Genomic DNA, 12,918 nt, shown 5'->3' with positions numbered 1-12,918 from the left:
TCGTCGATGTAGAGCTTGGCGCGACGACTCTTGGTCATCCGGCCCACAGTGTATCCCTTGAGCCCTTCGAAGCTGCCCTTCAAGAACTCAAATCCACCGTGCGCTGGCCCCACGGTGGGCGCCAACTGTCGTGGAATTGTCACGGCAGATGTCCTCGAGCTAGGACTTAGTCGTGGAGCCATCGCAACTAGGAAGCTTGAAGGGGTTAAGCGGGACAAGGAACACGAGGGTTTATACTAGTTCGGCCCCTTACGGTAAAGGTAAAAGCCTACGTCCAGTTTGAGGTGGTATTGATTAGGGTTTCGATAACCAGGGAGCTAGACCGCTATGCCTGGCTCTCGATCAGATTGTTCCTGTCCTTAAACCGCTGCCGGGTCGTCCCTTTATATAGGGAGGCTGACGCCCAGCAGCTCTCAGAGTCCCGGCCGGCTCATAAGAGTGTCCGGCTCGGACTCTCAACTATTCTTGCCTTAAACTACAAGTTCTACCATAATAATGATTGCAACTACGGGCCTTAAGCCATATTCGGGTCTTAAGCCCATCTTTGGCCCACCGTCTTCAAGCTTGGCGCCGGGCTTCTGGCAATGACCATATGAGTAACCCGGCCCCTCCTGGCGGGTGACTCTAAGGTCTATATCCTCGTTGCTTAAAGGTGACTGGCGGGTGTTTGTCTCTCTCACTTTAGTTGAACCGAGTGTGGCTACGCCCGGTCCTTGCGAAGGTTAAAACAACACCAACTTGACAAACTATCGTTGTGGTTTTGATGCGTAGGTAAGAACGGTTCTTGCTAAGCCCGTAGCAGCCACATAAAACTTGCAACAACAAAGTATAGGACGTCTAACTTGTTTTTGCAGGGCATGTTGTGATGTGATATGGTCAAGACATGATGCTATATTTTATTGTATGAGATGATCATGTTTTGTAACCGAGTTATCGGCAACTGGCAGGAGCCATATGGTTGTCGCTTTATTGTATGCAATGCAATCGCCATGTAATTGTTTTACTTTATCACTAAGCGGTAGCGATAGTCGTAAAAGCAATAGTTGGCGAGACGACAATGATGTTACGATGGAGATCAAGGTGTCGCGCCGGTGACGATGGTGATCATGACGGTGCTTCGGAGATGGAGATCACAAGCACAAGATGATGATGGCCATATCATATCACTTATATTGATTGCATGTGATGTTTATCTTTTATGCATCTTATCTTGCTTTGATTGACGGTAGCATTATAAGATGATCTCTCACTAAAATTTCAAGATAAAAGTGTTCTCCCTGAGTATGCACCGTTGCGAAAGTTCTTCGTGCTGAGACACCACGTGATGATCGGGTGTGATAGGCTCTACGTTCAAATACAACGGGTGCAAGCCAGTTTTGCAGACGCAGAATACTCAGGTTAAACTTGACGAGCCTAGCATATACAGATATGGCCTCGGAACACTGAGACCGAAAGGTCGAGCGTGAATCATATAGTAGATATGATCAACATAGTGATGTTCACCGTTGAAACTACTCCATCTCACGTGATGATCGGACATGGTTTAGTTGATATGGATCACGTGATCACTTAGAGGATTAGAGGGATGTCTATCTAAGTGGGAGTTCTTAAGTAATATGATTAATTGAACTTAAATTTATCATGAACTTAGTCCTGATAGTATTTTGCAAATTATGTTGTAGATCAATAGCTCGCGTTGTTGCTTCCCTGTGTTTATTTTTGATATGTTCCTAGAGAAAAATTATGTTGAAAGATGTTAGTAGCAAAGATGCGGATTGGATCCGTGATCTGAGGATTATCCTCATTGCTGCACAAAAAAATTATGTCCTTGATGCACCGATAGGTGACAGACCTATTGCAGGAGCAGATGCAGACGTTATGAATGTTTGGCTAGCTCAATATGATGACTACTTGATAGTTTAGTGCACCATGCTTAACGGCTTAGAATCGGGACTTCAAAGACGTTTTGAACGTCATGGACCATATGAGATGTTCCAGGAGTTGAAGTTAATATTTCAAGCAAATACCCGAGTTGAGAGATATGAAGTCTCCAACAAGTTCTATAGCTAAAAGATGGAGGAGAATAGCTCAAGCAGTGAGCATGTGCTCAGATTGTCTGGGTACTACAATCGCTTGAATCAAGTGGGAGTTAATCTTCCAGATAAAATAGTGATTGACAGAATTCTCTAGTCACCATCACCAAGTTAGTAGAACTTCGTGATGAACTATAGTATGCAAGGGATGACGAAAGTAATTCCCGAGCTCTTCGCGATGCTGAAATCGACGAAGGTAGAAATCAAGAAAGAGCATCAAGTGTTGATGGTTAACAAGACCACTAGTTTCAAGAAAAGGGCAAAGGGATAGAAGGGGAACTTCAAGAAGAACGGCAAGCAAGTTGTTGCTCAAGTGAAGAAGCCCAAGTCTGGATCTAAGCCTGAGACTAAGTGCTTCTACTGCAAAGGGACTGGTCACTGGAAGCGGAACTACCCCAACTATTTGGTGGATAAGAAGGATGGCAAAGTGAACAAAGGTATATTGGATATACATGTTAATTGATGTGTACTTTACTAGTGTTTATAGCAACCCCTCGGTATTTGATACTGGTTCAGTTGCTAAGAGTAGTAACTCGAAACGAGAGTTGCAGAATAAACAGAGACTAGTAAAAGGCGAGGTGACGATGTGTGTTGGAAGTAGTTCCAAGATTGATATGATCATCATCGCACACTCCCTATACTTTCGGGATTAGTGTTGAAACTAAATAAGTGTTATTTGGTGTTTGCGTAGAGCACGAATATGATTTGATCATGTTTATTGCAATACGGTTATTCATTTAAATTAGAGAATAATTGTTGTTCTATTTACATGAATAAAATCTTCTATGGTCATACACCCAATAAAATGGTTTGTTGGATCTCGATCATAGTGATACACATATTCATAATAATGAAGCCAAAAGATGCAAAGTTAATAATGATAGTGCAACTTATTTGTGGCACTGCCGTTTAGGTCATATTGGTGTAAAGCGCATGAAGAAACTCCATACTGATGGGTTTTTGGAATCACTTGATTATGAATCACTTGATGCTTGCGAACCGTGCCTCATGGGCAAGATGACTAAAACGCCGTTCTCCGGAACTATGGAGAGAGCAACAGATTTGTTGGAAATCATACATACAGATGTATGTGGTCCGATGAATATTGAGGCTCGTAGCAGGTATCATTATTTTCTGACCTTCACAGATGATTTGAGCAGATATGGGTATATCTACTTAATGAAACATAAGTCTAAAACATTTGAAAAGTTCATATAATTTCAGAGTGAAGCGGAAAATCATCGTAACAAGAAAATAAAGTTTCTACGATCTGATCGTGGAGAATAGTATTTGAGTTACGAGTTTGGCCTTCAGTTAAAAACAATGTGAAATAGTTTCACTACTCACGCCACCTGGAACACCAAAGTGTAATGGTGTGTCCGAACATCATAACCGTACTTTATTAGATATGGTGCGATATATGATGTCTCTTACCGATCTACCACTATCGTTTTGGGGTTATGCATTAGAGACAGCTGCATTCACGTTAAATAGGGTACCATCAAAATCCATTGAAACAATACCTTATGAACTATGGTTTGGCAAGAAACCAAAGTTGTCGTATCTTAAAGTTTGGGTTGCGATGCTTATGTGAAGAAACTTCAACCTGATAAGCTCGAACCTAAATCGGAGAAATGTGTCTTCATAGGATACCCAAAGGAGACAGTTGGGTACACCTTCTATCACAGATCCGAAGGCAAGACATTCGTTGCTAAGAATGGATCCTTTCTAGAGAAGGAGTTTCTCTCGAAAGAAGTGAGTGGGAGGAAAGTAGAACTTGATGAGGTAATTGTACCTGCTCCCTTATTGGAAAGTAGTTCATCGCAGAAACCAGTTTCTGTGACGCCTATACCAATTAGTGAGGAAGTTAATGATGATGATCATGGAACTTCAGATCAAGTTATTACTGAACCTCGTAGGTCAACCAGAGTAAGATCCGCATCAGAGTGGTACGGTAATCCTGTTCTGGAGGTTATGTTACTAGACCATGACGAACCTACGAACTATGAGGAAGCGATGATGAGCCCAGATTCCGCGAAATGGCTTGAGGCCATGAAATCTGAGATGAGATCCATATATGAGAACAAAGTATGGACTTTGGTTGACTTGCCCGATGATCGGCAAGCCATAGAAAATAAATGGATCTTCAAGAGGAAGACAGACGCTGATAGTAGTGTTACTATCTACAAAGCTAGAATTGTCGCAAAAGGTTTTCGACAAGTTTAAGGTGTTGACTACGATGAGAGTTTCTCACTCGTATCTATGCTTAAGTCTGTCTGAATCATGTTAGCAATTGCCGCATTTTTATGTAATCTGGCAAATGGATAAACAAAACTGCATTCCTTAATGGATTTATTAAAGAAGAGTTGTATAGGATGCAACCAGAAGGTTTTGTCAATCCTAAAGGTGCTAACAAAATATGCAAGCTCCAGCGATCCATCTATGGACTGGTGCAAGTATCTCGGAGTTGGAATATACGCTTTGATAAGTTGATCAAAGGATATAGTTTTATACAGACTTGTGCTGAAGCCTGTATTTACAAGAAAGTGAGTGGGAGCACTACAACATTTCTGATAAGTATATGTGAATGACATATTGTTGATCGGAAATAATGTAGAATTATTCTGCAAAGCATAAAGGAGTGTAGTGTTTGAAAGGAGTTTTTCAAAGAAAGACCTCGGAGAAGCTGCTTACATATTGAGCATCAAGATCTATAGAGATAGATCAAGACGCTTGATAAGTTTTTTCAATGAGTACATACCTTAACAAGATTTTGAAGTGGTTCAAAATGGAACAGTCAAAGAAAGAGTTTCTTGCCTGTGTTACAAGGTGTGAAATTGAGTAAGACTCAAAGCTCGGGCTTTGAGACATCATATATACCCTACATTGATTTTGGCAAGGGAGTTTAATAGTGATCTAGGAGTAGATCATTGGACAGCGGTCAAAATTATCCTTACTGGAATAAGGATATGTTTCTCGATTATGGAAGTGACAAAAGGTTCGTCGTAAAGGGTTACGTCGATGCAAGTTTTGACACTAATCTAGATGACTCTAAGTCTCGGTCTAGATACATATTGAAAGTGGGAGCAATTAGCTAGAGTAGCTCCGTGCAGAGCATTGTAGACATAGAAATTTGCAAAATACTTACGGATCTGAATGTGACAGACCCGTTGACTAAAATTATCTCACAAGCAAAACATAATCACACCTTAGTACTCTTTGGGTGTTAATCACATAGCGATGTGAACTAGATTATTGACTCTAGTAAACCCTTTGGGTGTTGGTCACATGACGATGTGAACTATGGGTGTTAATCACATGGTGATGTGAACTATTGATGTTAAATCACATGGCGATGTGAACTAGATTATTGACTCTAGTGCAAGTGGGAGACTGAAGGAAATATGCCCTAGAGGCAATAATAAAGTTATTATTTATTTCCTTATATCATGATAAATGTTTATAATTCATGCTAGAATTGTATTAACCGGAAACATGATACATGTGTGAATACATTGACAAACAGAGTGTCACTAGTATGCCTCTACTTGACTAGCTCGTTGATCAAAGATGGTTATGTTTCCTAGCCATAGACATGAGTTGTCATTTGATTAACGGGATCATATCATTAGGAGAATGATGTGATTGACTTGACCCATTCCGTTAGCTTAGCACTCGATCGTTTAGTATGTTGCTATTGCTTTCTTCATGACTTATACATGTTCCTATGATGCAACTCCCGTTTACCGGAGGAACACTTTGTGTGCTACCAAACGTCACAACGTAACTGGGTGATTATAAAGGTGCTCTACAGGTGTCTCCAAAGGTACTTGTTGGGTTGGCGTATTTCGAGATTAGGATTTGTCACTCCGATTGTCGGAGAGGTTTCTCTGGGCCCACTCGGTAATGCACATCACTATAAGCCTTGCAAGCATTGTAACTAATGAGTTAGTTGCGGGATGATGTATTACGGAACGAGTAAAGAGACTTGCCGGTAACGAGATTGAACTAGGTATTGAGATACCGACGATCGAATCTCGGGCAAGTAACATACCGATGACAAAGGGAACAACGTATGTTGTTATGCGATTTGACCGATAAAGATCTTCGTAGAATATGTGGGAGCCAATATGAGCATCCAGGTTCCGCTATTGTTTATTGACCGGAGAGGTGTCTCGGTCATGTCTACATAGTTCTCGAACCCGTAGGGTCCGCACGCTTAACGTTACGATGACAGTTATATTATGAGTTTATATGTTTTGATGTACCGAAGGAGTTCGGAGTCCCGGATGAGATCAGGGACTTGACGAGGAGTCTCGAAATGGTCGAGACGTAAAGATCGATATATTGGACGACTATATTCGGACATCGGAAAGGTTCCGAGTGATTCATGTATTTTTCGGAGTACCGGAGAGTTACGGGAAGTCGTATTGGGCCTTAATGGGCCATACGGGAAAGGAGAGAAAGGCCCCAAAGGGTGGCCGCACCCCTCCCCATGGACTAGTCCGAATTGGACTAGGGAGGGGGGGCGCCCCCTTCCTTCTTTCTCCTTCTCCCTTCCCTTTTCCTACTCCAACAAGGAAAGGAGGAGTCCTACTCCCGGTGGGAGTAGGACTCCCCCCTTGGCGCGCCCTCCTCCTAGGCCGGCCGCCTCCCCCCTTGCTCCTTTATATACGGGGGCAGGGGGGCACCCCAAAGACACAACAATTGATCAACGATCTTTTAGCCGTGTGCGGTGCCCCCTCCACCATATTACACCTCGATAATATCATAGCGGTGCTTAGGCGAAGCCCTGCGTCGGTAGACATCATCATCGTCACCACGCTGTCGTGCTGACGAAACTCTCCCTCAACACTCGGCTGGATCGGAGTTCGAGGGACGTCATCGAGCTGAACGTGTGCTGAACTCGGAGGTGCCGTGCGTTCGGTACTTGATCGGTCGGATCGTGAAGACGTACGACTACATCAACCGCGTTGTGTTAACGCTTCCGCTTTCGGTCTACGAGGGTACGTGGACAACACTCTCCCCTCTCATTGCTATGCATCACCATGATCTTGCGTGTGCGTAGGATTTTTTTGAAATTACTACGTTCCCCAACATTGGGACCGTTTATTTGCCACGATAGTGGCCGTTTTGCCTTTGGTAGGCTGGGGCCACCCATGACTTAGCCCAAAGGGGAGTTGGTCGGAGTGGCCCGGAGAGTGTCATGGCAGTAGATCGGTTTTGTCCGAACGCCGTTGGTCCACCCGAATGGGAGAGCGAGGCCATGGGTTCTGTGGTGTGGGTAAAGTGCGCTACCTCTGCAGAGTGTGTGTGTTTAATCTATCGATAGCCACGTCCTCGGTCATGGGCACAAGTTCGTACTAGGTCACACCGTTCGATCAACACTCACATGACGGAATGACTTATAGGTGATTTATATGTTGATATATTGTGAGCAGTAACAGTTTGGCAGGATGTTGATGATGATGTTGGGATGATCTCGAGGATGATCATTCAGTTTGTGGTATGATCACGAGGTGATCATGTGGATGCTTTGATCACAAGGTGATCAGGTGGATCACGAGGTGGTCGAGATTGTATATTGCTTGGCCGGTTAGCCAAGGGTGAGATGGATATTGATATTGGAGATGGTGGTTTATCAGTATTGTATGAGTTTGATGTCATGTTTAGCAGTTGCTTTCGTATCATGGTAGCTGTTAATTAATTAACATGTTAATGCTATGTTGTTGACTTGCCTTGATGCTTTTGGTTGTTGTGAGCTTGCAAGTACATTCAATGTACTGACCTGGCGTGTCATGCCAAATTGCAGGTGATGCCGTGATTGCTTGATTGCTTGTCGTGATTTTCGTTCGTGCGAGCTATATTGTGTCCCAGCCAGAGTCCCTGCGGAGTGGAGTTCACCACCTTCGTCGTTGTTCCGCTGCTAGGAGATTTTTGCTGCTAGCATAGAGCAAGTGTAGTATAGCAGGCGTAGTGTCGCCGTGCTGATGTGATCCTTTGTAACATCAGACCATTGTATTTATCCTTTGTAATAAGAGTTGATTTGTTCTATGTCAAGCAGTGCCGTATTCTAGAAGACTTCATCTCGATCTCTGGGATGGAATACGGGGCGTTCTTGTTTCTCTGAGCTGGGGTGCCACAGGCTTGGTATCAGAGCAGGTCTGGCTGTAGGACGCCCTAGTCAGCGCGAGCGGTAGAAATCGGTAGTTTAAAGTCCGGCTTGTTTATTGCATTTGGTTGCTGCATTTGTTTGTTGCATAGCATGCATATAGCCTTAGTATTTGTTGCTAATGGTTTATCTAGTGAGTGTAGTTGGCATCGGTCCGGATCCACTACAGCTCAGCCTTTGCATTTCTCCAGTTTTCTTTTCTTGCTCGTTCTTCGATGTTTGGTGTCATTTCTGTCCCAACAGAGTGATGCCAAGTGATCCCGACACTGTTTGCAAAAATGGTGCTCAGGTATCTCGCCGATGTCCCCCTTTCAGCCCCGCCTATCGTTTTGGTGATGGACATGCTTCTATCCCGAATCGCTCTTTCATTTTTTCGTGCTGCTAACCCTTAATGATCTTAGTTATCAAGAGAGGGCAATGTCAGCAGCCTCAGTTTTTCCCCGCTATCCTATTTCTTGGACGAGTACGAATATTTTTCCGTCCACTTGATAATAATGTGGTTGCGACCTTCGTGTCCCACTACATGATTACCGAGTGCGTCCTCGCCTCCGAGCTTGTCCAGGTTGCTACCTGGCTAAGATAGCACTTGGTGTAGCACTGTTTACACCAATTTTCCACACATTTATTCGTCCTCATGCACACCGTCACAACACGCTAGATCGTAGAACCAGAGATCCCGCGAGATTTGTGTGCTTAAGTAGGCATGCATACTGTGTGACTAGCAATACTATGTGACTTTGTTTGAGTGTGTAGTGATTGTTGTTGTGTGCTTTTGTTTAGTTGAGTTTTCTTTTGCTTCATTCTTTTTGGGTCCCGGTTTACCTTATTTCCCCTATAAAGAGTTGCTCATCAACTGACACCAGACTCGAAGAAGTAATAAGGATTTCAAATATTTGGAAGAAGCTCAGCTAAACATTATGGTCTACCCAGTCAACTGCATTATAGCATTAATATCTGCTCAGAATACCAATAGTGTATTGGATTGATTATCAGCCTCAAGTCTACATTAGTACAAAATCCTCATAGCAGTAATGATCAAGTCAGCAGCAAGACAAGTCAGGTACAAGATCAACGGTATATTTTCAGTCAAAGCATGATATGTGAACAATTTCCGGTCCAAGATACCAGGTCTTTCTTAGCAAGATACCTTGGTAAAAGCTTTTGACAGACGGAAATGAATTTTTCTCAACAAGCAAACCCGAGGAGAAGCTTATCAAGTACGGAACTCAGGATTCTCCAGCACAATAATCAGACCAAGCTTCATGTGTAAGCTATAGAGCCTTCTTTTGCATGATACCCAGACAAAAGATTTAAGCAGAAGTTAACAAGTCTTCCTCAACAAGCTACTCAGATGGCTTCTCTCGTAAGCCATTCAGTCTGCGTCAGTATCATACTATTACACCTTTCTTAGAGGTTATATGATGAGTTGCCAATGTATGGCAGTACCGCTCAAGAATCAGACTCGCAACATTTTTGTCGGAAGCACAAATACGTCAGGCCATGTGTCTTCTTCAGAAATCAAGTGTTCGGTTACGTATCTTTCCGCATATATGGTGAGAATGTGTCCTCGGACATGCAAGTTACTCAGATAGCTTTCAACCCACGACACATTGCCTTCTTCAGTATGACACCGCATGTCGTATTCAGTATTGCTACAAGAGATGACCCCGTGAGTTGCCAGTATATGACAGTGCAGTTCAAGGATCAGATTTGCAATAATTTTGTCAGAGGTGCAATTCATTCAAAACATATGCCTACCTCAAGAATCAAGTGTTTGGTTGCATATGATTCTTATATATGGTGAGCATGCATCCCCAGTCATATCAGTCACTCATACGAGATGCGGCAAGGATCCAGCAGATATACCTAAGGAAAGTAAGGATCCCACAACCTCACGAGTCAGGCAAAGGAAAATAAGCAGAGATACATCTCATGAATTACAAGGATCGATAAGATCTGGGGATGACATCACATAATCAATAGTCTTGACAATGGTCATTGTAGGATCGAAAGTATGTCTAGAGGGGGGTGATTAGACTACTTGACCAAATAAAAATGTAGTCTTTTCCCAATTTTAAGTCTTGGCAGATTTTAGCAACTTAGCACTAGTCAAGCAAACAACCTACACATGCAAGTCTAAGAGTATAGCAGCAGAATGTAAAACATTGCACATGAAGGTAAAGGGAGGAGTTTGCAGGGAGCAAACGCAATGTAGACACAGAGATTTTTGGCGTGGTTCCGATAGGTGGTGCTATCGTACATCCATGTTGATGGAGACTTCAACCCATGAAGGGTAACGGTTGCGCGAGTCCACGGAGGGCTCCACCCACGAAGGGTCCATGAAGAAGCAACCTTTTCTATACCACCATGGCCATCGCCCATGAAGGACTTGCCTCACTAGGGTAGATCTTCACGAAGTAGGCGATCTCCTTTCCCGTACAAACTCCTTGGTTCAACTCCACAATCTTGACGGAGGCTCCCAAGTGACACCTAACCAATCTAGGAGACACCACTCTCCAAAAGGTAATAGATGGTGTGTTGATGATGAACTCCTTGCTCTTGTGCTTCAAATGATAGTCTCCCCAACACTCAACTCTCTCTCACAGATTTGGATTTGGTGGAAAGATGATTTGAGTGGAAAGCAACTTGGAGAAGGCTAGAGATCAAGATTCATATGGTTGGAATGGAATATCTTGACCTCAACACATGAGTAGGTGGTTCTCTCTCAGAAAATGTATGATGGAAGTGTAGGCATGTTCTGATGGCTCTCTCCACGAATGAAGAGTGGGTGGAGGGGGTATATATAGCCTCCACACAAAATCTAACCGTTACACACAAATCACCAAACTCGGTGGGACCGAATAATGAAACTCGGTCAGACCGATTTAGTTCAAAATGTGAACATTAGGCTTTTCGGTGGGACTAACATGTCAACTCGGTGGAACCGATTTCATTAGGGTTAGGGCATAATGTAATCTCGGTGAGACCGATTACACAAACTCGATGGGACCGATTTTGGTAATAAGCTAACAGAGAGTTGGTCAGGCAAACTCGGTGGGACCGATTCACTCATCTCCGTGAGACCGAAGCGTTACGAAAGGGAAACAGAGAGTTTGCATTGCGAACTCGGTGGGACCGATCGCTCATCTCGGTTGGACCGAAACGTTACGAAGGGAAACCGAGAGTTTGAAATCCCATCTCGGTGAGACCGAGATCCCTATCGGTAAGACCGAAGTGACTAGGGTTTTGTGGCAGTGGCTATGTCAACTGAACTCGGTGGCGACGGATAGAAAGTTTCGGTGGGGCCGAGTTTGACTTTTGGTTTGGGACATATGTGGACATGGGAAAGTGGTTGAGGGTTTTTGGAGCATATCACTAAGTATTTTGAGCAAGTAACCCATTAAGCAACACCTCATCCCCTTTTAATAGTATTGGCTTTTCCTATGGACTCAATGTGATCTTGGATCACTAAAAGCAAAATGTAGAGTCTTGAGCTTGAGCCAATATATGTCCTTAGCATTTTGAGGGGTCCACATTTCCCATCCATGCCATTCCAATCATTGAGCTTTCCTGAAATATTTATCTTGAGATATCATTAGCTCAATGAGCTATATGTTGTTAGGAATTACCAAAACCACCCAGGGATAGTTGCACTTCAATCTCCCCCTTTTTGGTAATTGATGACAACATATAGATCAAAGCTTCGACAAATGATCATAAGATTGAAATACATCTTCGCTTTGAGAAGTATGTACAATTGATTTGTGCATTATTTAAAATTTGCTTTTGAATGCAAATGTACAATCGATTAGGATCATGGGCCACTCTTCCATGTCACATACATCTTGGTGGAGCGCTCAAAATGATGAAAATTAAAAGCATGCACTCATCACCAAGAAAAGTGAATGATCATATAAGAGATATAAGAGATAATATCATCCAAGCAAGCATTAAAGTAGCATATGATCAAACACATGATCAACCAAGTATCTCACACAGACATAGAGTATCAACCAAGCACACAAAAAGTTCAACCAAAAGCAAGAGAGACAAAGAAGCAAAACACACTCTCTCAAAGCCTATGATCTATACACTTCTCCCCCTTTGGCAACAAGTTACCAAAAAGTTTGAAAATGCATAGTGCTATGCGTCTCTCAGGCTTGGTCTTTGGGAGGTGGTGTAGAGAGAACTCCAAGGACGAAGGAATCTGTTGATGTAGTTGGAGCTGGTGGAGTGGCTGCTGGAGGTGGCACTGAAGCTGTGGCTGCTGGTGCTGACGCTGTAGCTCTAGTATCTGATACTGGCACTGCAGCAGATCTCTGACCTCTAGGCACTCGCTGAAAAGCATCAGTAGTTGCCTTGCCTTTCCTCTCTTCTGCATCCTCCTGGAGCTGCTCAACTGCTGTTTGTATCTTAGTCACCTTCAGATCAAGATCATAAAATTTTGTCTCTATGATCCTCTCCAAGCTCTGTTGATTTTGAGTCAGGGTGGCCAAGCCCTTCTCAATCCTCAAAGTAGATTGGATCAGGTATGCTAGCTGGTCTTGCTTGCTCTTCAGGAAAGCTTGAGATGCTTCCTCAACACTTGGCATCTTGGCGGCTTTCTCTGCCTTAGTTTTAGCTCTCTTCTCTTGTGCTTGAGCTGATGATGGT

This window comes from Aegilops tauschii, chromosome 1, assembly GCF_002575655.3.
Source record: "Aegilops tauschii subsp. strangulata cultivar AL8/78 chromosome 1, Aet v6.0, whole genome shotgun sequence".
NCBI classification, from domain to species: Eukaryota; Viridiplantae; Streptophyta; class Magnoliopsida; order Poales; family Poaceae; genus Aegilops; species Aegilops tauschii.
This window is presented reverse-complemented; position numbering follows the sequence as displayed.